Raw genomic sequence first — 22,873 nt, forward strand, 5'->3', positions numbered from 1 at the left:
TATGGTTTTCTAAAAGACTTTATTGTGAAATATTACACACATATAGAAAAATGTCTCCAAAACAGCTGAATGAATGATTACAAAGTGACTACTGTGTAATGATCACCCAAGAAACAGAACATTGCCAGCCCCTCAAATGCCCTCTTCATCACTAAACCCTCTTATATTCTTTTTTGTTTTTTTTTTTATTTTTTCGTCTTTTCTAGGGCCACACTCGCAGCATATGGAGGTTCCCAGGCGAAGGGTCTAATCGGAGCTGCAGCCGCCGGCCTATGCTAGAGCCACAGCAATGCCAGATCCAAGCCACATCTGCGACCTACACCACAGCTCACGGCAACACCAGATCCTCAACACACTAAGCAAGGCCAGGGATCGAACCCACAACTTCATGGCTCCTAGTCGGATTCATTTCTGCTGTGCCTCAACAGGAACTCCCTTCTCTTTTCTTTAATAATCTAAGCATATATCCCTAAACACTAACATTTAGAACAATGGGATCACACAGTATGTAATATTTCATGTCTGGCTTCTTTCGTCCTACTTTATGCATCTATTTTGTTCCATTTAACTATAGTCTATTTATTTTCATGTAAGTACAATAGTTCACTTTTTGACTATGGTATTTACTAATCCATCCTGTTATTGGTTAACATTTAGGTTGCTTTTAATATGAGGCTATCATAAATAATGCAGCTATGATGGAGTTCCCTCCATGGCACAGTGGGTTAAGAGTCCAACTGCAATGGCTGGGGTCGCTGAGGAGGTATGGGTTCAATCCCTGGCCCAGCACAGTGGGTTAAAGGACCCAGTGTTGCCACAGCTGTGGCACAGATTCGGTCCCTGGCCCAGGAACTTCCACATGCCATGGGTACAGCAATAAATGAAAAAACAATAATAATAATGCAGCTATGAGCATTCCCTGTGTGTGCAAGGACCAAAAGATAACATAGCTAGGATTATAGCTGCTGGATCAGAAGATATGCACATCTTAAACCTTGGTAAACAATGCTAAACAATTTTCCAAAGTCGTTTTGCCTATTTATACTCCCACCAGCAATGTACAAGAGATCTGGCTCCCCTCCCACCCTCCATGACCTTTCTACCCCTTGTTATTAGCAACCTCAACTTTAGCTGTTTTGTGGATGTATTATGATAGCTCATTGTGGTATTAATTTCCATTTCCCTGATTACTGATGAGAATGAGTATCTTTTTACATGTTGACCATGTGGATGTCTCTTTTGTGAAGTTCCTTGTGAAGGGTTCACATCTCTTGACTTTTTTCCATTGGATTGTCTTTTTATCATTGATTTGTGAAAGTCCTTCTAGATGCAAGGCTGTTGTCAGTTACACATTTTTGCAAATGTCTTTGCCCAGTCTACAGCTTCTTTTTTCATTTCATATGGCTTCCTGGGCTAACTTCCAGTTCATCCCTATGCCTTCGAGGCAGCCCTTTAAAGTCCAAACCCAGGAGTTCCCATCATGGCAGAGGGGAAATGAATCTGACTAGGAACCATGAGGTTGTGGGTTCAATCCCTGGCCTTGCTCAGCGAGTTAAGGATCTGGCATTGTCATGAGCTGTGGTGTAGGTCACAAAGGCGACTCGGATCTGGCATTGCTGTGGCTGTGGTGTAGGCTGGCGGCTGTAGCTCCGATTAGACCCCTAGCCTGGAAACCTCCATATGCCACAGCTACGGCCCTAAAAAGACAAAATAATAATAACAATAAAGTCCAAACCCAAAGAGAAGTGGTTGATCTCTATCTTTGCAGGCCCTGGTCATCAATCCCTGTTGCATGAGCCCATAAAGACTGCCCAACATCTTAGTCTCTCAGCTTCTTCCTTGAAATTTGCATGTGCTCTCAAGAGCACCTAGTTTGGGGCTAACTCTCCTAAGCTGCTGTTTCCCCAGACCTGACCTGATAAATCTTCACCATTTGTTAGCCTCCTAGTGCCGTGCAGCAGGCCTCTGTTTACAACTTGCCCAGTTCTTCTAGTTGCCCTTAGCAGGAGGATGGGCCTGCATTCTTACCATTCTCAGAAGCAGAAACCCTCATTTACCAAGTGTAGAAGGTATACAGTGAGAATTCCTAACCCTTGCCTATAGAATTTTCCAATTGTACACCTTTTTGGAAAATCTGAAGATAAAATGCAAAAATGAAGCACAACACAAAGAGTGCTCAGCACTAGTAGAAATGTGCTTGGAGCACATATCAGTGAAATTACCCTGATAACCCGTTCATGCCACTAATCTAAGACATATGGAACTGATGTCTTGACATCTTGGTTGTCTGGGATGGACACTCAGTGTATTAACACCGAATATCTACTTGCAGAACTTTAATGGCCAAAAGTAAACATTTTTAATTTATCTACCAAGCAGCCGAGGGCATATTTTCCAACTCTTTTTCACTTGAAGAGCCCTCAAAAAGCAAAACATTTTGAAAAGGTATACTAAAACTGACTCTCTGGACTTTAGCTAGACCTTCTTTCAGAAAGAGGCTTCATCCATGTATAGATGCTGAGGCTCACTTATCACAGATAGCCTCAGATGACATGGTGAAACGCATAGTTCTTATCTCTGCAACGCCCAGCCTCTCCTTCCAAGTTCATGAGCCCTATGGATACCACTCTGTCGAGGTTTTCAGGCTTCCTCATTTCTCCTGATCAAACCGCCGGGTTACTTGGAGGTACAACCTCTGAAACCCTCTCCTTCCATCTCACTCCCTTTCGTAGATTCATGAGGTTTCAGCTGAAACATCACTACCTCTAGAAAGCCTTTCCTGCCTCCTTGAAGCCCCCTCGTTACATGCTCTCACAGCAATTGCACTTTTCACATAGTAAGTAAACTGTTTGTGTAACTAGATTTTTACATCTGCCTTCCTCACCAGAGGGCAAGTTCCATGAGTTGAGAGATCTTGAACCATCAGGTTCACCACTGGTATGTATGCCTAATATAGTGCCTGGCATGGAATCAATAAATATTTATTGAATGGTTAATGGGCAGCTAAATAACTAGACCATTTATGATGTGTTTTTCTCAAGGATATCTTCATTTTATAAAAGAATCATTTGGCAGATACCAATTGGTTTTTAATACTCTGTATCCATTCATTCTCTTTCTGGGATCAATATCATTTTTCCTTAGGGAAACACCCCCACTCCTTACTCCAATCCAGAATGGCCTATCCCAATATCATATCTCCCCGGCCACAGTGACTGGTTCATGACAGGGAAAATGACCTAAGTCAAATGAATCAAGAGTCAGTGAGACTTAATTCTGACTTTACTGGAACTGATGAAAAAGAGGCATGCTTTCCTTTCATTGATGTTTCTGAGAAATGAGACCTAAGCTTAATGCTGCTGGAAGCCCCCTTGCCCTTATAAGGGGAGAAGGTATCCGAGAATGAAGCCACACAAATTAAAGCAATGCCAAGAGACCGAATTTTGATGGCATCATTTGAATCCTTATTTCCAGTCAGGAATTTTTGAGTTATCTGAGCCAATTTATGTTCTTTGACACAAGTGTCATCTGAGCTATGTGCTATGGCCACAGTTTCTTGACAAAGTGGATGGCTTACAAATAATTGCAGTCCATCTATTATTTATACTGTATTACCATAGAATGAATAACTTGAGAGGTATCCAGACCATAACTTGTAAAAGCAATTTTAATGGTCTTGTTCATTTTGTCAAATATACTCATTTAAACGCGGCAGACAAGCTATTTTAAATCCATGCTTGCCTTACTAAAATATAATCATTTCTAATATATTTGCCATTGATTCTGTTACCACCAGAGTCTAAAGACCAACAGGTTTGTAAGAGCGCAGTGAGACTGCCTTTGGTTTCTACAGCTATTATACATGATGAATGTTCCTTTGAAAAATTTGCTTCAATTCACACACACACACATATATCACTCAAGGTAACCTATTTTATGAGCTTATGAATGCTAGGCAATGTGTATTATTTTCATTGCAGCAAATTCATAAACATATGCACATTTATTTATGAATTTGCTGCAATGAAAGAAAAAATATTGAAATTATCATTCGTTGATAAATAAAATCCATTATATTGGATCCAACCATTAAATCAACGAGGGCTTATTCATATTTTAATATCAACAACAGAAGAAATGGCTTACACCTGCTGGTTTAGCAAAAAGAAAAACTAATTTTTAAAAAAACCGCAGTCTGTAATTCCTTGGTGACTTCTTTGTGGAAGAAATCTAAGAAAAGGAAAATAATAATTTCTTTTCCTAACAAAACAATCCCTAATTCAACGTCCTTTTCTCCGGTGTGCTGTATCAATTCCTCTAATCTATGGAATTTTCTAACATGAAAAAAAAAATCTTCTCATATGACTATAATGGGTTTAGTGGATCATTTTCTCAAATCTATTATCTTACTTGGATTCAAGAATGTGTACTCAATTAAGGATACCCTTTAACCCTCTATAACAATCTATTCTTGTAAAGGATTTCTGTGCCCAATATCATTCCCCCTCCTACTCTCCTTCTTCTGTAAGAACCCACCGCCTTGTCCAGAGGGGTAAGCAGACCCGGCCAATCATAGTATCCTGTGCTCACATGCTCTGGTCTTGGATGTGAGCATGTGACCCTAATAACACCAACCAGAATCCTTCCCTTGAATGATAGCTGAACACAGGGAAACAGAAGTTCTTTCTTTGGACCTTATGGGCTGAAAATGAATTTAAAGATATCAGAAGGCACAAGGAGAAGGCGTTCTGACCAACAAAGCCATGGGGATAGAAGCAGAAATATGAGCAGGAAGGACCGACGACAGGAGAGAAGAAGGATGACTATAAGTGAATCACAGTCATATTGAAAGTAGTTCTAAACTTTCAGCCCTGGTATCTGTAGCTCATTTTTTGATACTATGAGCATCCTAGTGTCTTAGTGTTCAACAACATGGACTAATAATTTTCTTATTTTGTTTAAGCAGTACTGAAACTTGAAATCTAAAACTCTCTAATGATAAGTGTTTTATTTGTATGAATTTATCTGAAAAATATCCCTGGTGTTTAAGAGGAAATTTTTCTTTTTTTTTGTCTTTTTTTTTTTTTTTTTTTTTTTTTTTTTGTCTTTTTAGGGCCGCACCTGTGGCATATGGAAGTTCCCAGGCTAGGGGTCTAATCGGAGCTGTAGCTGCCAGTCTACACCACAGCCACAGCAATGCCAGATCCAAGCTGCATCTGTGACCTACACCACAGCTCACGACAATGTCGATCCTTAACCCACTCAGCAAGGCCAGGGATTGTACCCAAAACCTCATGGTTCCTAGTCAGATTCGTTTCAGCTGGGCCACGACAGGAACTCCTGTAAATTTTTCTTTCTTTTCTTTTTATGGCTACGGCCACAGCATATGGAGGTTCCCAGGCCAGGGATAGAAACTGAGTTGCAGCACAATGCTGGATCCTTTAGACCACTGTGCTGGGCTGGGGATCAAATCTGCACCTCCGCAGCCACCTAAGTCACTGCAGTTGGATTCTTAACCCACTGCACCACAGCAATAACTCTGGGGAAGATTTTCAAATAACTATTATGCAAAGGTATGAGTTGTTATTTCCAAATCAAGTTGAAAATGCCTCATTTCTATTAGGATAGGAAATAATAAATTTATATAATTTGCACTTATATATAATGTATAGACTAATTTGTACCATTAAATATACCATCCAGTAAAACTCATGTTTTCTGGCAATCCAAGAAAAACTTAAACATAAAAAATTTTCTCTGCCAAAAAAAAAATATATATATACCATCCAGGATGCCTAGAAATCTGGAAATCATGGGAAATCATTGGATATTTGGATAAATAACCCAGGACAAGGTAATTCCATAAAGAAACTATTCTTTTTTTTTTTTTTTTTTTTGCCTTTCCTAGGGCCGCTCCTGCGGCATATGGAGGTTCCCAGTCTAGGGGTCTAATCAGAGCTGTAGCTGCTGGCCTGTGCCATAACCATAGCAACGAAGGATCCGAGCCGTGTCTGCAACCTACACCACAGCTCATGGCAACACCAGATCCTTAACCCATTGAGCAAGGCCAGGGATTGAACCCATAACCTCATGGTTCCTAGTTGGATTTGTTAACCACTGAGCCATGATGGGAACTCCCATAAATAAACTATTCTTCTCTTACCAAGCCCACACTCGAATATGACTAGCATATAGCCAGGTCTCTGCAGAAGCTCACATGGATCCAAATATTCTGATCATCCAGAATGTCTGAGTCCACAAGAAAGATGGGAAAATATTTCATTTTCAAACTTTAATGATGAAAGACTATGGACAGTTACAGTGAAAATCCCTTAGAGAAAACTGCTACATTTCACATCATCGTCTCAATACACACAACTTAAAAGTTATTTGCAAACATTATTATTAAATGATGTTGCTTGTTAACCAAATCCTCTGACAGAAATAATGCCTGGGAATCAGATTTCCTTCACAAAATTTCTTTAATAAAGCCAGCCAGTCACCTAACAGCAAACCTGGATTTACTCACTGACCCTTCCATGGCTCCAACTGACGCGAGTAAAGAAAGGGACCAATGCTTTGATCAGTCTCCACCAGCCCTTAGAGATACGGCAAACCCCAGAAGCAAGGGAACAGCAAGCGAGCTTGACCCTGCTCAACTGAGTGCTTTCAACACGGATCACTGTCTCACACATCCTCACTAGCAAGTACTTGTTAAATGTTACATGGCTACCTTTTATTAAAATGTCAAAGGGAATTCTTTTAATTCATTTTGGATGGCTGTCATAACAGAATTCAGTAATGAAAACCAATGACAGAGATTGGTTACAGACTAGAACGGCACGTGAGCTGTCTGGCATATAACAGGGCCGTTTTCCTTCTTTCCGTTAATCTCACTGGTAAATACTGACTTGGAAATTCTGAGTGTGGCACTTTCACAGGGTTTGGCTATATCGATTCTCATTAAAAGTATGAGAAATGTCTACATCCAGCCTTTATCTCTAATGAGAACAACAATAAAATTTTCTCCTAAAATTACAGAGGATCTCTATCTCCAGTAATGGTAGCTAACAGTTGAACCAACAATTCACGTGGACACAACTAAAAATTCCAGGTGGAAAAAAAAAGGTTTAAACCCTTGAAAGCATTAGAGAGCTTTCAGAGTTGCCTTGCGGCACAGCAGGTGAAGGATCCGGCATTGTCACTGCAGTGGCTCAGGTCACTACTGCAGTGGCTCAGGTCACTGCTGCAGCACAGGTTCGATCCCTGGCCTGGGAACTTCTGCATGCCATAGGTGTAGCCAAAAAAATAAAATAAAATAACAACAACAGAGAGAGAAAGAAAAGTATTAAAGAGCTATCAAGATAGTAAGTAATTACCAGACTAAAATCCAAAGGAAATCAAACACCAGAGGCAACAGCAAAGCACTAGAACTTACAGTTTTAGTTTGCCCTTGGGCATTTGTTAGTCCAGAAAAATCTGGGCTTTCGTTTTGTTGGCCTGGCTGGGCAATGAGACAGAAATCAATGATTATAGTTCACTCAAGATGGGAAGTATAATGAGAGATCTTTTTCACCTTAGGCTGGGGCCCATAATTAAAGCTGGCTATTCCATCACCAATGCCAGAATGCCAATGTAAAATTTGTCATGGTGCTAATGAGACAAAGAAAAGAAAAAGAAAAAGGGAAAAAAGTACCCTAAAAAGTAGGGTCACTCCTGACTCACATTTGCAGCCCAGGTTCCAGCCATTTAAACTGTCCACCCAATTTCAAGCCATGAGCTAGATTTAGGGTAGTCCCAGACTGGGACTGGTCAGAAGTGAATATAAATCTCCTGTGGAGGAAGGCACCATCTACCAGATCTCAAAAGATAAAAATCCCAGGAGTTCCCATTGTGGCTCCGAAGGTTAAGAACCCAACCAGTATCCATGAGGAAGTGGGTTTGATCCCTGGCCTCACTCAGTGGATTAATGATCTGGCATTGCCGCAAGCTGCAGTGCGGTGTAAGTCACAGTTGCTGTGGCTGTGGTGTAGGCTGGCAGCTGCAGCTCCAATTCAACCCCTAACTCAGGAATCTCCATACACTGCAGGTGCAGCCCTCAAAAGAAAAAAAAAAAATCCCTACAAATAATATTTCAAAAACAATAAGGAACAAAAACTGGAAAACAAGAAAACAAGACCCAATGAGCAAAATTAACAGCAGAAGGATCATCAAAGATTTCATATAGGGGACTTAATGGATACAGACTATAAAACAACTACAACTGCTGTGTTTAGAGTACTAACTGACATGCTTGATGATCTCTTCAGGACACAGAAATCTATAACCAAAAAATTATACAGCAGTTTTGTAAAACAAATGGACTCTTCAAAAATGTTAATGTCCTGGAGTTCCCAGTGTGGCTCAGCAATAATGAACCTGACTAGTATCCATGAGGACACAGGTTCAATCCCTGGCCTTGCTCAGTGGGTTAATAAGGATCCAGCCTTGACTGGATCCTAAATTTAATTAAACTCACACACAGACAACAAGAGACATTATTGAAAATTGGGGTAAATATGAATACGGAATCTATTAGAAAATACTTTACCAATTTTCAGTTTATGGACTGTAATAACAGTATCACGATTATGTGAAAGAATGTTCTTAGGAAATATGTTAATACACTAAAGAAGCAGTGTCATCATGATATTTCCCTTCTGTAACTTACAAATGTGCTCTCAAGTAAAGTGGGTTTTCTTGAACTGAGTCTCAAGTTCAAGAAAAAAGGAGAGAGAACGATGAAGCAAAAGCAAATGTGGCAGAACATGAACAACTGATGGCTCAGAGTTCCTGTCATGGCGCAGCAGAAATGAATCCGACAAGGAACCATGAGGTTGCGGGTTCAATCCACGGCCTTGCTCAGTGGGTTAAGGATCCAGTAGGTTGCAGATGGGGCTCGGATCTGGCATGGCTGTGGTGTAGGCTGGCAGCTTCAGCTCAGATTAGACCCCTAGCCTGGGAACCTCCATATGCCATGGGTGTGCCCCTAAAAAACCAAAAAAAAAAAAAAAAAACCCTGATGACTCTAATTCAAGGCTATTTGGGTACTATTACTTTGCGTTTTCTTTAGATTTGGAAATTTTTAAGAACAAAATGTTGTAGGGGGGAGGAAGTCATAGATTTCAAAAGATCCAGATAGAGTATCTAGCAATGAAAGACACAGTTACTAAATTTAGAAATTTCTTGGGTATACAACTGAAGCATACAAAGGACAGAGATCTGACATCACAGGAACCTTGAGAGAAGGAAGCGGGTCACAGTCAATATCTAAAAAATAATAGCTGAGAATTTTCCTGCAGTGTTAAAAAAACAAACAAACAACATATAGATTCAAGAAGCCCAACAAAACCCAAGCTAGATAGATGGGGGGGGGGCGGGAATCTACATCTTGACTCAGAGACAGTGAAGAAAACCAAAACCAAACAGATACATCATTTAAAAAGGCCAATAAAAAAGACAAATTATCTTCAAAGGAGCCATGGCTAGACTGAGAGCTAAATCCTCAATAAAAGAGAAGCCAGAAAACAGGAGAATGATGCATTCAAATGTACTGGAAGGAAAAACTGCCACCTGTTAATTCTGCAACAAGCAAAGATATCCTTCAAGAGTAAGAGCAAATTAAAGACAATGTTGGACAAACAAATGTGGGAAGATTCACCATAACAAACCTACTTCATACGTAGGTATTTGGCACTGACTGAGACTAACCTACACTGATGTTTTAGATTCTGCTCTCCAAATCATGGACTTGGAGAAGAGACTTGTGGTTCCCTGATGGGAGGGGGAGGGAGTGGGAGGGATCGGGAGCTTGGGCTTATCAGACACAACCTAGAATAGATTTACAAGGAGATCCTGCTGAATAGCATTGAGAACTATGTCTAGATACTCATGTTGCAACAGAAGAAATGGTGGGGGAAAAACTGTAATTGTAATGTATACATGTAAGGATAACCTGACCCCCTTGCTGTACAGTGGGAAAAAAAAAAAAAATAGATTCTGCTCTCCAGGATTCTGCTGTCTCTCAAACAATCCATCTGCTAAGTCACAAGAATAATGAACTAGTGGTGAAAAGGACTTTGAAAATGTTAATACACAAATTACCCATTTTAAGTCTCAATGATGCTCCAAAGTTGTCATTCACACAAGTTCATGAGGACATGTACATCCACGCGGAAGTACAACTTTTCCAAAAGGAGAAATCAAAATAATGTGACCTCAGTAGGGACATCATTTGTCCCTGACTCATAATACTATGAGTCTGTTCTATGGTTCCATACTAATTAGTTTACAAATAGAAATATCACGACCCATACATAAGTTCTCTTCTAAACAAAACAAAACAAAAATACATGCGTGGTGACCTCAAATTGAACCGGTTATATTTAGGGACTCATTTGCAAAGGTCAGTGTCCTTTGCTACAGATCCATTTCTTATGCAGATGAGAAGTTTAACCTGACCTATGGCGCTGGGCATAATTAGCCAGCTGCACCCTCATAATAAGGTGCAGATGGTTAATTATACCAGCAAATAACTGCCTATTGGTGGGCACAAAAGCCTGTACCTAAAAATCATTGAAAGTATACTGGGGCCTATTTCTGCTCCCACAAACACATCACTTATTTCCAAGGTTTCATCTGTGAGCAGACCACCGTGGGCTCCAGCCATTAACATCTCTGAGGTCTGGTTCAAGGAAGGGATGGACGCCAGCCACAAACCACATTTCAAGTAGGGAGATCTTTCGTGGGGTCCTGAATCCTTGTTGAAAAGTCTCCTAAAGTCAACTGGTAGTAGTAAGAATCTTAAATAAAGTGAGACTTTGGTTTCCCTAGAACCCAAAGTAAACTCTTTATTCTTCCGATTAGCTCTGAAATGAAATAATGCTTTTTCACAGGCAAACACATCAACATTAACTGTCTTTTGAAGGGGGCGGGGAGAGCTAATTTTCCTGTGCCCTTGAGGAATTTCTTGGGCCAGCTAAACTCCTGGAATCTAAAAAGCCATGTTAGATACCACATATCCAGTGGTTGTATCTGTTGTACCTGAGACTGTTTCAAAGATGACACTTAAAAATACATTTGATTAATCCCCATATGGCAAGAACGGGATTGAGGAAAAAAGCAGAGAAGAGGTAAATACTAAACCCAAATTTAGTAGTTCTCTGCCAGCTGCGGTGCTCTCAGTGTGCAGGGGTCAAGATGACAGGGCTGGGGAACAAAATGCTCATCTACTTGAATCTGCACAGAACTTTTCCTCTGAAGAACCCACAGGGTGTGTGATTCTATTCAGTTTAATTGTATGTTGGGGGAGAGGAAAAGCTGCTTACCATGGTTTTAATTGCTAAGAAGACACTATCTTTTTAGGAACCATCTGTTTAATTGTAATTACAAGCAGCGATGAAAAAACACAAATGATTAACAAGCACAAAGCTTCCCTACCACTAAGAGTTTTAGCATAACGAGCTAGGCTGTGAAAGAGCACGTTGCCTTTTTCTTCTCTGCAGTATTTCATGATTTCACAACTGAAAACCTACCATGTATTACAGAATCTCATTTTGGGAGAGCTAAAGTTATTAATTAGTATTCTCAGATTACATTTCTCTGTGATTCCTTTTGATTAAACTTTAACTCCCTCTGAGAGTGACAGGGATTATATCAGAAATGAAATACCTAAGGCTCCTATTTTCCACCTCCCACTAAAATCTTTGAGATTTCATACAATACACATCACCTATAACTAATTACCAGAGACATTCCAAAGTATTGCAAGACTAATTTTTGGCTTTCATAGACACAAATTTCTGCCTTCTTGATTTTGAAATATGCTTACCCTGTTATTATTTTAAAAGCCACAGGTATTGGTAATTGTTTCCAGGCATGAATAAAAACAGCATAACCTTGAAATTTATTTTAATTAAGGCTTTTTCAAAGCCATTGGCACAAACCTGGGTGGATTGTTTATAATAAAAACAAACATCAACAACATAATTGTACAGAACATAGAAGACAATTAGGCAAAGTTTTTTAACTTGGGCTTATAATAGTAGTTTAAAGAAATAGAAACAGGGAGTTCCCATTATGGCTCAGTGGAAATGAGTCTGACTAGTAACCATTACAAAGCAGGTTCGATCCCTGGCCTTGCTAAGTTGGTTAAGGATCCGGTGTTACCATGAGCTGTGGTGTAGGTCACAGATGCTGCTGGAATCTGACATTGCCGTGGCTGTGGCGTAAGCCAGCAGCTACAGCTCTGATTTGAACCCTAGCCTGGGAACCTCCATGTGCCATGGATGTGGCCCTAAAAAGACAAAAAAAAGAAACAGAAACAGACACAGATGAAGTCAGATCATAGTGTTACTCAGAGCAAATATATTCAGGACTTTCTTTTTTTTATTAAAACATAGTTGATTTACAATGTTGTACCAATTTCTGCTGTATGGAAAAGTGACCCAGTTATACATATATTCTTTTTTTTCTATTATCTTCCATTACATTCTATCCCAAGAAAGTAGATATAGTTCCTTATGCTATGCTCTAATCAGGACATTTTAGATAGCCTATTAAAGCAAGGAGGTGCCATTTAAAGTTAAAATGCAGAAGGTGATTTCAAACTGGCAGTGAAATTACAAGAGGTTTCTTTCTTAGTCAGATTAAGGACTAATTTTTCCTTAAAGTCAGGAAAGCTGACTCTTTGGTGTTTGTTTTAAGTTGAAGACCATAACTTTAACAATATCATATACTTTCTGACAAGACTTTCAGCCACATACAAAACACTTTTAAAAAGCCCACTCTTCTTCCTTACCAAGGGAAGGGAAAATATGACCCTTTAAAAAAAAAAAAAATCAGACAACTAAAGTACTCCAAATCTTCAAAGAAGTAAAAAGACTGGTTCCACAGCTTTTCCAATGAAATTGCAGTAGAGGCATTTTGTGATATACCAATTCCTCACTTACGCCCTCCCATTCTAAATCCTTCTAGCCATGATCCTGCAATGATTTTCACCTTGTTTCAAGCCTCCTTCTCCCTTGCAAGACATTGTATATGAAGAGCAGCCAAATGCTAAGTGCCTCTGCAGTGTTAATGAGGAAATAGATCTTAGGAGAAATTACATGAGAGAAAGAAACCGCCCTCGGGAAACAGTTGCTTCTTCACTTTTAATGACGGCAACTGTGATGGAGCGTGCCACTGTGCCCCGTGTTGTGAAATGTGCTGCCCTAAACCCGTCATCTTTAGCCTTAGAGGTTCAAGTCCCTCTGGGAATAGAGTAAAAACTATGAACGCTGTCCCCCAACAGATGAACATAAACATAAAATCTAAAGGTCCACATGTGCAGGGTCAAGAATCTCCACCCTATGCAGATCCCAAACTTAAAACATGGTATCTTTTTTTAAATATATAATGATTTTTATTTTTTTCTATTATAGCTGGTTTACAGTGTTCTGTCAATTGTCTACCGTACAGCAGGGTGACCCAGTTACACCTCCATGTAGACATTATTTTTCTCCCATTATCATGCCCATCATAAGTGACCAGACATAGTTTCCAGGGCTACACAGCAGGATCTCATGGCCTATCCATCCAATACTCACAGGCTATGTGGGTGTCTTTCACACTTGATAACAGTTTTCATCTTCTAAATGTTTTTCATTCTTTGAGAAAAACATTCTGGAAGCTATATTGAAGCTTGTGAAACTGTAACAATCAATAACATGATAACTTCCCCTCTATGTTGCGATTACATAAATCATTCTCACAAACAAGCCAGAGGTGGTACTGTGTCTTCCACACATAATTCTACCTTTGCTCATATACAAAACAGGAAATAAAATCCTAAACCTACAAAACTTCAAGAAGAAAATGTAGAAGAATATCTGTGCTACCTTGGGTGAGTCAAAAGGTTTAGATAGTGTGGAATCCATAACAGAAAAAAAAAAATGGTAAATTGAACTTCACCAAAAACTTAATCAAAACTTTTGGCTTTAAAAGACAGCTCAGTAAGAAGACAACTGAGTAAGACGTGGGCAAAGACATGGACAGAAACTTCACCCCGGAAGAGGCAGAGTAATAAATAAGCTCATGCTGCTCAACATCACTAGTTGTCAGGAAAATGCAAATTGAAAACAGAATGAGAAACCACTACATGCCTGCAAGAATAGCTGAAATTAACAAAACTGTCACCAGCTGACAAGGATGTGGGGCAGATGAGACTTTCACATAATGCTGGTAGAAATGCAAAATGGTATGGTTACTTTGGAAAACAGTTTGGCAGCTTCTGATTTACCATAGCAATCCCACTCCCAGGTATTTATCCAATAATAATAATAATAATAACATTTGTTCATACAAAGACCTGCCTGTGAATGTTTATATCAGCTCTATTTATTTATATTCTCCAAACACTGGAAGCAATCCAAACGTCCATCAACTGGTGGTATATCCCATTCAACAGAATAGCACTCAGCAATAATAAGGAAGGCACTACTGTTATGTATAAAACACAAATAAATCTCAAAAGCAGTATGTTAAATAAAAAAACAAGCAAAAGTGTTGTGTATTTTATAATTCCATGTATATGATATTCTGGTAAACGTAAAAATCAGATTATTGGCTGCCAGGGGCTAGAGGTGGGGAAAGCAGACCGATTGACTACAACAAGCAACAAGGAAGATTTCTGAGCTAAAGGAATCATTCTATACATTTATATAGATACATCACTACATATGTTTCAAAAATCATAGGACTGTACATCCTAAAGGGATGAATTTTGGGAAAATGTCTATTCTCATCCTCTGCCCATTTTAAATGTGTTGGGTTTTTGTTTTTTTGTTGTTTTTTTTTTTTGATGTTGAGCTGTATGAGTTCTTTGCATATTTCGATATTAATCCCTTATCAGATATAGTGTTTGCAAATAGCTCCTCCCACTCCATAGGTGGCTTCTTCTTTTGTTGATAGTTTCCTTCACTGTGCAAAAGTTTTTTAGTTTGATGAAGTCCCATTTGCTTATTTTTGCTTTTGTCTCCCTTGCCTAAGAAGACATATCCAAAAAAATATTACTAGGACCATTCTCAAAAAGCATACTGCCTATGTTTTCTTCTAGAATTCTTATAGTTAAAGGCATTTAAGTCTTTAACCCATTTTGAATTTATTTTTGTGCATGGTGTGAGACAGTAGTCCAGTTTGACTTAGTGGACTGTCCATTTTCCCAGCACTTTTTATTAAAGAAGGTGTCTTTTCCCCATTGTGTATTTTTGCCTTATCTGTCATAGATTAATTGCCCATATAAGTGCGGGTTCATTTCTGGGCTCTTTATAGATGGCCAACAGGTACATAAGATGCTCAACATCACTAATCATCAGGGAAATGCAAGTCAAAACTACAATGAGCTATTACCTCACACCTGTCAGAATGGCTATCATCAAAAAGACAACAAATAACAAGTGTCAACGAGGATGTGGTAAAAAGGGACCCCTCATGCACTGTTAGAGGGAATGTAAACCTGAGACCGCATGTTCACTGTGGCGTTATTTACAGAAGCCAAGATATGGAAGCCACCTAAGTGGCCATCAAAAGATGAGTGGATAAAGACAATGTGATATCACACACACACACACACACACACACACACACACTACTCAGCCATAAAAAAGAATGAATTCTTACCATCTGTTACAACATGGATGGATCTAGAGGGCACTATGCTAAGTAAAACAAGTCAGCAAGAGAAATACTATATGTTATCACTTATATGCAGAATCTAAAGAACAAAACAAATGAATAAATTCTAAACAAAATAGAAACAGGTATAGATACAGAGAACAAACAAGTAGTTGCCCAAGGAGAGGAAGTGGGGGGAGGAGAGAAATAGGTGAGGGAGATTAAGAGGGACAAATTTCCAGTAGCAAAACGAGTCATGAGTATGAAATATACAGTGTGGGGCATATAGTCGAGTTAAGTAACATCTTTGTACGGGGAAAGATAACTAGACTTACCACATTTTGAAATGTACAGAAATACTGGATCACTATGTTGTGTAACAGGAACTACTCTGGGTCCCTTATACTTAAACAAACTCATAAAAAAAGAGATCAGATTTGTGGTTGCCAGAGGCAGAGGGTGGGAGGAAAAATAACTAGATGAGGACCATCGAAAGGTACAAACTTTCAGCTATAAGATAAATAAGTACCAAAGATGTAACGTACAACATGATAAATACAATTAATACTGTCGTACTTGACGTATGAAAATTGTTGACAGTAAACCCTAAGTGTTCTCATCACAAGGAAAAGGTTTTTTTCTAGTTCTTTAACGCTGTATCTCTGTAAGATGATGGATGTTCATTTCATTATCTATATAAGCCAATTCGATATGCTGTATACCTTAAACTTATACCATGCTGTATGTCAATTATATCACAATAAAAATGGAAGAAAAGAAAAAAGGGGTAAATTCTACAATATGTAAATTATACATCATAAAACTGACTTTTAAAAAATGGCTAAGAACACTATGAGAAAAGACTAACTTAAATTATATCTCAATATAATATCAATATCTCAAAGTATCAACACCCAGGGTATGTACTGTAATCAAATCAATATAAAAAGGACAATCAATTTTAAATTGGGCAAAGATAAAGATGAAATCCAAAGATCAATTATCAATAGTCAATAATCATAAACTGCTTGATCTCACTAGTAATTTGGCAAACATGGATTACAACAAAGTGATCAACATCCTTTTCCCATCAGAAAGACAAAGTTCTAAAAGACTGAAAATATCTAGTGCTGATGCCTATGCAGGGCAAGCATAATCTCTACAATAAGACCTCAAAAGAGTTACATCAATGAAGGTGATGGAAATTCAATTTATTCATATTTAGCTAAATCAAAAGACAGAAAAATAACCTTTAAAATAGTCTTTGCTGTTTCAGTCAATGGGCTATAGAGTGAGGTGGGACGGTAGTACCGAAAATGCTGGTGTCAGTTTCATCAATGACAGAACAGTGAGTCCAGTGCAGACCCAAGAAAGATGCGTAAATGATTCTAAGGCTTTACCAGCTCCCCAAGCAAAGAGTGATGTCCAGGTAGCCACAAAGATGGTGAGAGCCTCATCAACCTTCTCATGGAAGACACTGAAGAATGAAATGAGGGCCACAGCAAAATTTATAAGAACAAAGACATAATGGAACAGGTTAATTTATCCTTCCACTCATTTATGGTGACAAAAAAGAAAGGTCTACAAACTAAAAACTGGCTGAAATGTGTTTAAATGTTCCCAGAATTAAAGCTTTTCAGTGGTTCAGTTTCTGAATTGGGTTGCCTAGAGGTGATTTAAGGAATTTTCCAGGGATATTTTTGACTGCATTCAACTTTGACCTTAGCACTGACTCTGAACCTGAGAGAGTAAAACATAATTCCATATAATCTCATCAAGGGCACAGATCCTGTGCTAACGTTTAACCCAAGAAACACTTGGGTTAGTACTAGACATGAAGTAGACCTCAGTTACTTTAAGGAGCAAAGAAGAGTGGGAAAGGAGTTCCTTTGTGGTACAGCAGCTTAAGGTCCCAGCAGTTGTCAATGCAGTGGTCTGTGGTGGAGGTTAGTTTCCTGGCCCAGGAAAATGCAGCCCAAAAATGCAGCCAAAAAAAAAAGAAGAAAAAGAGTGGGAAAGAATCAGGGAGATAAAATGCACGCATAGTGGTTGGAGTCCTCGGAAGTAAAAAGGGGAAATCCCAATAGAGGCAGGAAGCAAGAAACCAAAGGTAAACAGGTAAGCACGCAGAGAGGCCACCAGGTAGTTACCATAGGTGGTGCTTAAGAGTCATACCAAAGCTACCCACTAGCCCTGACCACGGGACGGGGCACTATCTGAACCGACTGCTGAACTGTAAAAAGGGGTTAATCATTACAGTCACTTTACAGGTATGGTTACGAAATGAGACTATACAGGTAAAGCGCATCTGAGGGTGTACTGGCCATGCATTTGATCCACAAAGCCCTTATGAGAAGACAGGAGGACAGGAGGGAGAGTGGGGGCATGGCACCCCATTTTCCTGGGAAGGAAATACAAAAAATTATTTGTCAAGGCCTCACAGCTAACTAGAAGTTAAAAGCAAGGTGAACACCCAAGTCTCTGCCTTTTCAGCTGAGAGGTAGTCTGGCTGAGGAATCCCAGGAACAGAAATCGGAGGTTTCGCTATTTTAACGCGCAGTGAGGAGAAAGGGCCAGGAGAGGCTGGGGAGGGATGGGGTCTGGAAATCTTGAACTCTTGGGACAAAGGGCGGAAAGGCGAGGAGGGGACGTATCGGCTAGTCCCGTACCCCTAGTATTGTGGCCCCACGAGCACTGTGAGATTCTCCGACCCTAGAGCTCCTCTGACTCCCTGTCAATCCTGCGTCCTATTATCTACCAAGACCCCGCATCCAACTCACAGAGGCTGCGGCCAAGGGGTTCGCCACACAGCTTCAAGCAGCTGGCTCTCCTCCTGTGCAGACGGGTTGCAGAGCTGTTGCCATCCGTTGCCACAGCAACCACAGCGCCGCACAGCTTAGCAAGCCGCTTGATGATTGGAGAAGGCAAGCGTCCATAGCAACCGCCAAGCAGCAAGAGTTGGAAAGAATTTGATTTTTAGGAATTCTTTGGACACACCCTCTCCCTAAAGGCACCCTTCACCAGACACCTGTGCTAGTTCTTTTAAGGTGCATCATGCATTATCTTATTTAACACTTGTCTGCCCATGCCGCTGTAAGGATCCTCATTTCTACAGGAATTTTTAACTTAAAGGTCCTTTTACTTCTTCAGGATGTCTGTGAACCCTTAAGTTATACGCAAAAGTTTATGTCCATTTACCCATTAGGATGGTCCATAACTGTAGAGTCTTTTTTTCTTCTTCTTCTTTTTTTGGTCTTTTTAGGGCGCACCCACATCATATGGAAGTTCCCAGCCTAGGGGTCCAATCCGAGCTGTAGCTGCTGGAGTACACCACAGCCACAGCAATGCCAGATCCCAGCCGCATCTGCGATCTACACCACAGCTCATGGCAACGCCGGATCTGTAACCCACTGAGGGAGGCCAGGTATCCAACCCACACCCTTATGGATACTAACTAGTTGGGTTCTTAGCCTGCTGTGCCACAATGGGAACTCCCATAACTGCGGAGTCTTAAAGGAGCCAGAACTAGAACCCAGGTTGCCGATGCCCAAGGAAGTGCTAGAGAATAACTGCTCTATGCATTCACCCCATCTTCCTTCTCAAAGACCTCAAATTTAAAAAAAAAAAAGAAAGAAAAGAAAAAAGTGCAGTTCTTCCCAGACTCCTTTTTTGTTGTTGTTGCTGCTGCTATTTCTTGGGCCGCTCCCGCAGCATATGGAGGTTCCCAGGCTAGGGGTTGAATCGGAGCTGTAGCCACCGGCCTACACCAGAGCCACAGCAAGGCGGGATCCGAGCCGCGTCTGCAACCTACACCACAGCTCACGGCAACGCCGGATCGTTAACCCACTGAGCAAGGGCAGGGACCGAACCCGCAACCTCATGGTTCCTAGTCGGATTCATTAACCACTGCGCCACGACGGGAACTCCCCATACTCCATTTAAACTGTGCTCTCATTCAAATCCTGCCTTGAGACATCTCCCAAAGACCTGAACTCTTGACCTTTATTCACTCATTCAATAAATATCTATTGATCACTAATTATGGGTGGGGCATTTATCACAGAGACACTTTTCTAGCCACTGGAAGTAAGAAATTGTCAAAATGGAGTCCTTAATTTCTTAGAGTTCTCCTTATGGTGTGGGAGACAACAGATCATTTCAGAATCTGATAATAAACACAATGTGGTGACATGGTGGCGAGTGTCTAGGTGACGAGGGAAATGCGCACTGAGGAGCTGGTTATCTGAGCGAAGATGTGAGACGGCACCGGCTATACAAGGTCAAGGAAGACAGCAACACAGGCAAAGGAAACAGAGTTAAAAGGAATGAATACAGGGTGTGCAGGCAATGAAAGGCTCATGTGGCTAAAAAGGAGAGATCCTGTACAACTGTGGTGAGACACATCAGATGGCCCGTCCCCAGCTCTCTGAGGCCAGGCTACTCCCTTGCTCTTCTGACCCCTAGTTACCTTACCACATCACCCTAGTTATTTCTTTCATGATCCTCGTTACTTTTTTTTTTTTCTTTTTTTCTTTTTGTCCTTTTAGGGCTGCACCCGCGGCATATGGAGGTTCCCAGGCTAGGGGTCTAATCAGAGCTGTAGCCACCAGCCTATGCCAGAGCCACAGCAACTCCAGGTCCAAGTCAAGTCTGCGACCTACACCACAGCTCATGGCAACACCGGATCCTTAACCCACTGAGCAAGGCCAGGGATCGAATCTGCAACCTCAAGGTTCCTAGTTGGATCCATTTCCGCTGCACCAGGATGGGAACTCCATAATCCTTGTTACTTTTTAGGCTCTGTGAGTTCCATGAGGGCAGAGACTGTGCCTACATTGTTCATTAGGGTGTCCCCAGCACCTGAAATGACTGGCCCTGCATGAATACAAAATAAATATTTGTTGACTATGTGAATCTTCACTTCACAGTGCCAGGAAGTATGCTAGACGGGGAAGACAAGACAAAGATACCTCTGTGTTCACAGAGCTTAAATGCTTGTGGAATAAATGCATTACATTTTTTTTTTTAATTTTAAGATGTGTGTTTTCTAGTTGGTTTGGGGAAATATTTTTTTGGAATTGATCAGAGACAAGCCTAGGTAGAAGAGATAGCTAGTTAGATTCCAAACTATCTTTTAAGAGATGCAGTTTCATTACTTTTCTGTGCAGACAACTGTCTGGGATAAGAGAGCCTCTCCTCTGTAGGGAGTTCCCGATTTATGGTGCAGGAGAAACGAATCCAATAGGAACCATGAGGTTGCGGGTTCGAACCCTGGCCTTGCTCAGTGGGTTAAGGATCCAGCGCTGCCATGAGCTGTGGTGTAGGTTGAAGACACGGCTCAGATCTTGTGTTGCTGTGGCTACAGTGTAGGCCAATGGCTACAGCTCCTATTTGACCCCTGCCTGGGAACCTCCATATGCTGTGGGTACAGCGCCCCCCCCCAAAAAAAGGCCTCTTCTCTGTAAAGTTCCTTGGGGAGGCTGCTTCAGTGTTCAGAACAGGAAATGGTGGCTCTGAGAACACTTTGCTGGCCGGCAGTGGGCACCCTTCAATGCCATTCCTCTTTGAACCATTAATATACCTCTTCCTTCCTATGGCTGTAGAGGTGATGAGGATGGAAGCAGGTCTAAGAACATGAAGTATCTGTGCCCAGTGATCTCAGAGGTCTTGGGTTCTCCCGGTGTCTGGACTCACTGAAGTTCAGGTTTTTCATGCCTCTGCACTGAAGGAATTCAGTGAGAGACAAAGTGATGGGCAAGAAATAGATTTACTGAGATAGGATGCTTGTGAGAGATGCAAGCGGGCAGGTACAGAGGCCCTGCCTACAATTTCATTTACTTTTTGGGCAAAGAAAATGTGTGCAGAATTGAATGATTGAGACTCGAAGTGCTGTGGGAAGCCACCGAACAACTTCCTTGATAATTTCTTCATTCAGTTACCTTTCAGTTCAATTTCACCAATGTGAATGCCTACTACATACCAAGCACTGTGGTATCTAGCAATGACAAGGCAAGAACACCACCAATCTTGCCACAAGAGCTTACATGCCATGATGTCCATTATAGGAGCCACTAGACACTTATGACTGTTGAGCACCTGATGTGTGTTTGCCCTGAACAGGAATATGGGGCAAATATAAACTCTGGATTTCAAAGGCTTAGTGCAAAACAGGCATGCAAAATATCTCATTAATAATTTTCAACACTGATTTCATATTGAAATGATACCATTTTGGATATACTGGATTAAATAAGATTATTAATAAAATTAATTCACTTGTGCCTTTCTTTAATCTGGTTGCTAGAAAGTGGTAAATTATATATGGGGCTTGCATTGTTTTCTGTTGGACAGCACTGGTCTAATGGGAGTTTAACACCAGTTGAATTAAACAAGTAATATCTTATTACAGATGTTTGAATAGACTTTTCAGTGGAGGCGCAATAGGTAGCAAATTTCAAATGGAGGAACTAGACAGAGAATGGACAAAGAAAACAGGTAGTCAGCTCTCAAGCCTTTCAAGCCTGGAGCATATAAAAGGGGCAGAAGTAGGTGATTAAGGATTTCTTCAAAACTGTGAGCCCCACTTCCTAATCTCTAGTCCAAAAAAGGAGTTGAGGAGATACTCGATGAGTTTAACATAGTGGGCTTGGGTCTGAATCCAACCTAATAGTTCTAAAGAGCAAGAGATGAGCAGACTAGTGGGCAGACAGCAGAGCAAAGGAAGAATTGCTTGGCTGGGAACAGCACATCACCTTCCCCCAGGATTTATCAAGGGTAAAAACGCATGAGTGTTTCCTATGGTTCTACAGATTTCTCTTGAGAAATGCGTAGGGTCATTTTGGGTCCAATGGTAAGACAAAGACAACTCAGCCCAGGCATGCTGAGGGTAATGGGAGGTTCCAGGGGCTAAAGGAAAGCAAAGAACCAGCCACAAGAGAGATGCATTTGAACCCCAATATGAGAACTGCAGGGTACAGATGCCCAGTGATGACAGTAAGTGTAAACTGCTCCACTGATGGAAGTATCAGTCTAATCACAACAGCATCAGACAAGTAACAACTTCCTTATCACCTCTTCATCTCTTTCTTTCTCCTGATCTAATCCCAGAGCAGCCAGAAAATAGTTACCCAACTGGGGGCACAGTATGGTGGCTGGCAAGGAACCCAAGTAGAAGACAATAGGA

General features: G+C 40.7%; 1 protein-coding gene across 6 annotated transcripts in view; it reads right to left on the reverse strand.

The window, feature by feature from the left end:
* Nucleotides 1-22,873, reverse strand: part of HYDIN (HYDIN axonemal central pair apparatus protein) — a 549,453-nt gene that overhangs the window by 361,977 nt on the left and 164,603 nt on the right. For 5 of the 6 annotated variants that reach the window (XR_014805538.1, XR_014805539.1, XM_084959660.1 and 2 more), the window contains exon 1: nt 18,471-18,559. The exons of the other annotated variant lie outside the window; for it this stretch is intronic. The gene's annotated coding sequence lies outside the window, so the exon portion shown is untranslated. Of the gene's footprint in view, nt 1-18,470; nt 18,560-22,873 lie in introns of those variants that run through there. 6 annotated transcript variants of the gene reach the window in all.

This window comes from Sus scrofa, chromosome 6 (genome assembly GCF_054392235.1).
Source record: "Sus scrofa isolate SSC_HxYL_T2T_F1_AM1 chromosome 6, Sscrofa_HxYL_maternal_Yorkshire_Landrace_v2.0, whole genome shotgun sequence".
NCBI lineage: Eukaryota > Metazoa > Chordata > Mammalia > Artiodactyla > Suidae > Sus > Sus scrofa.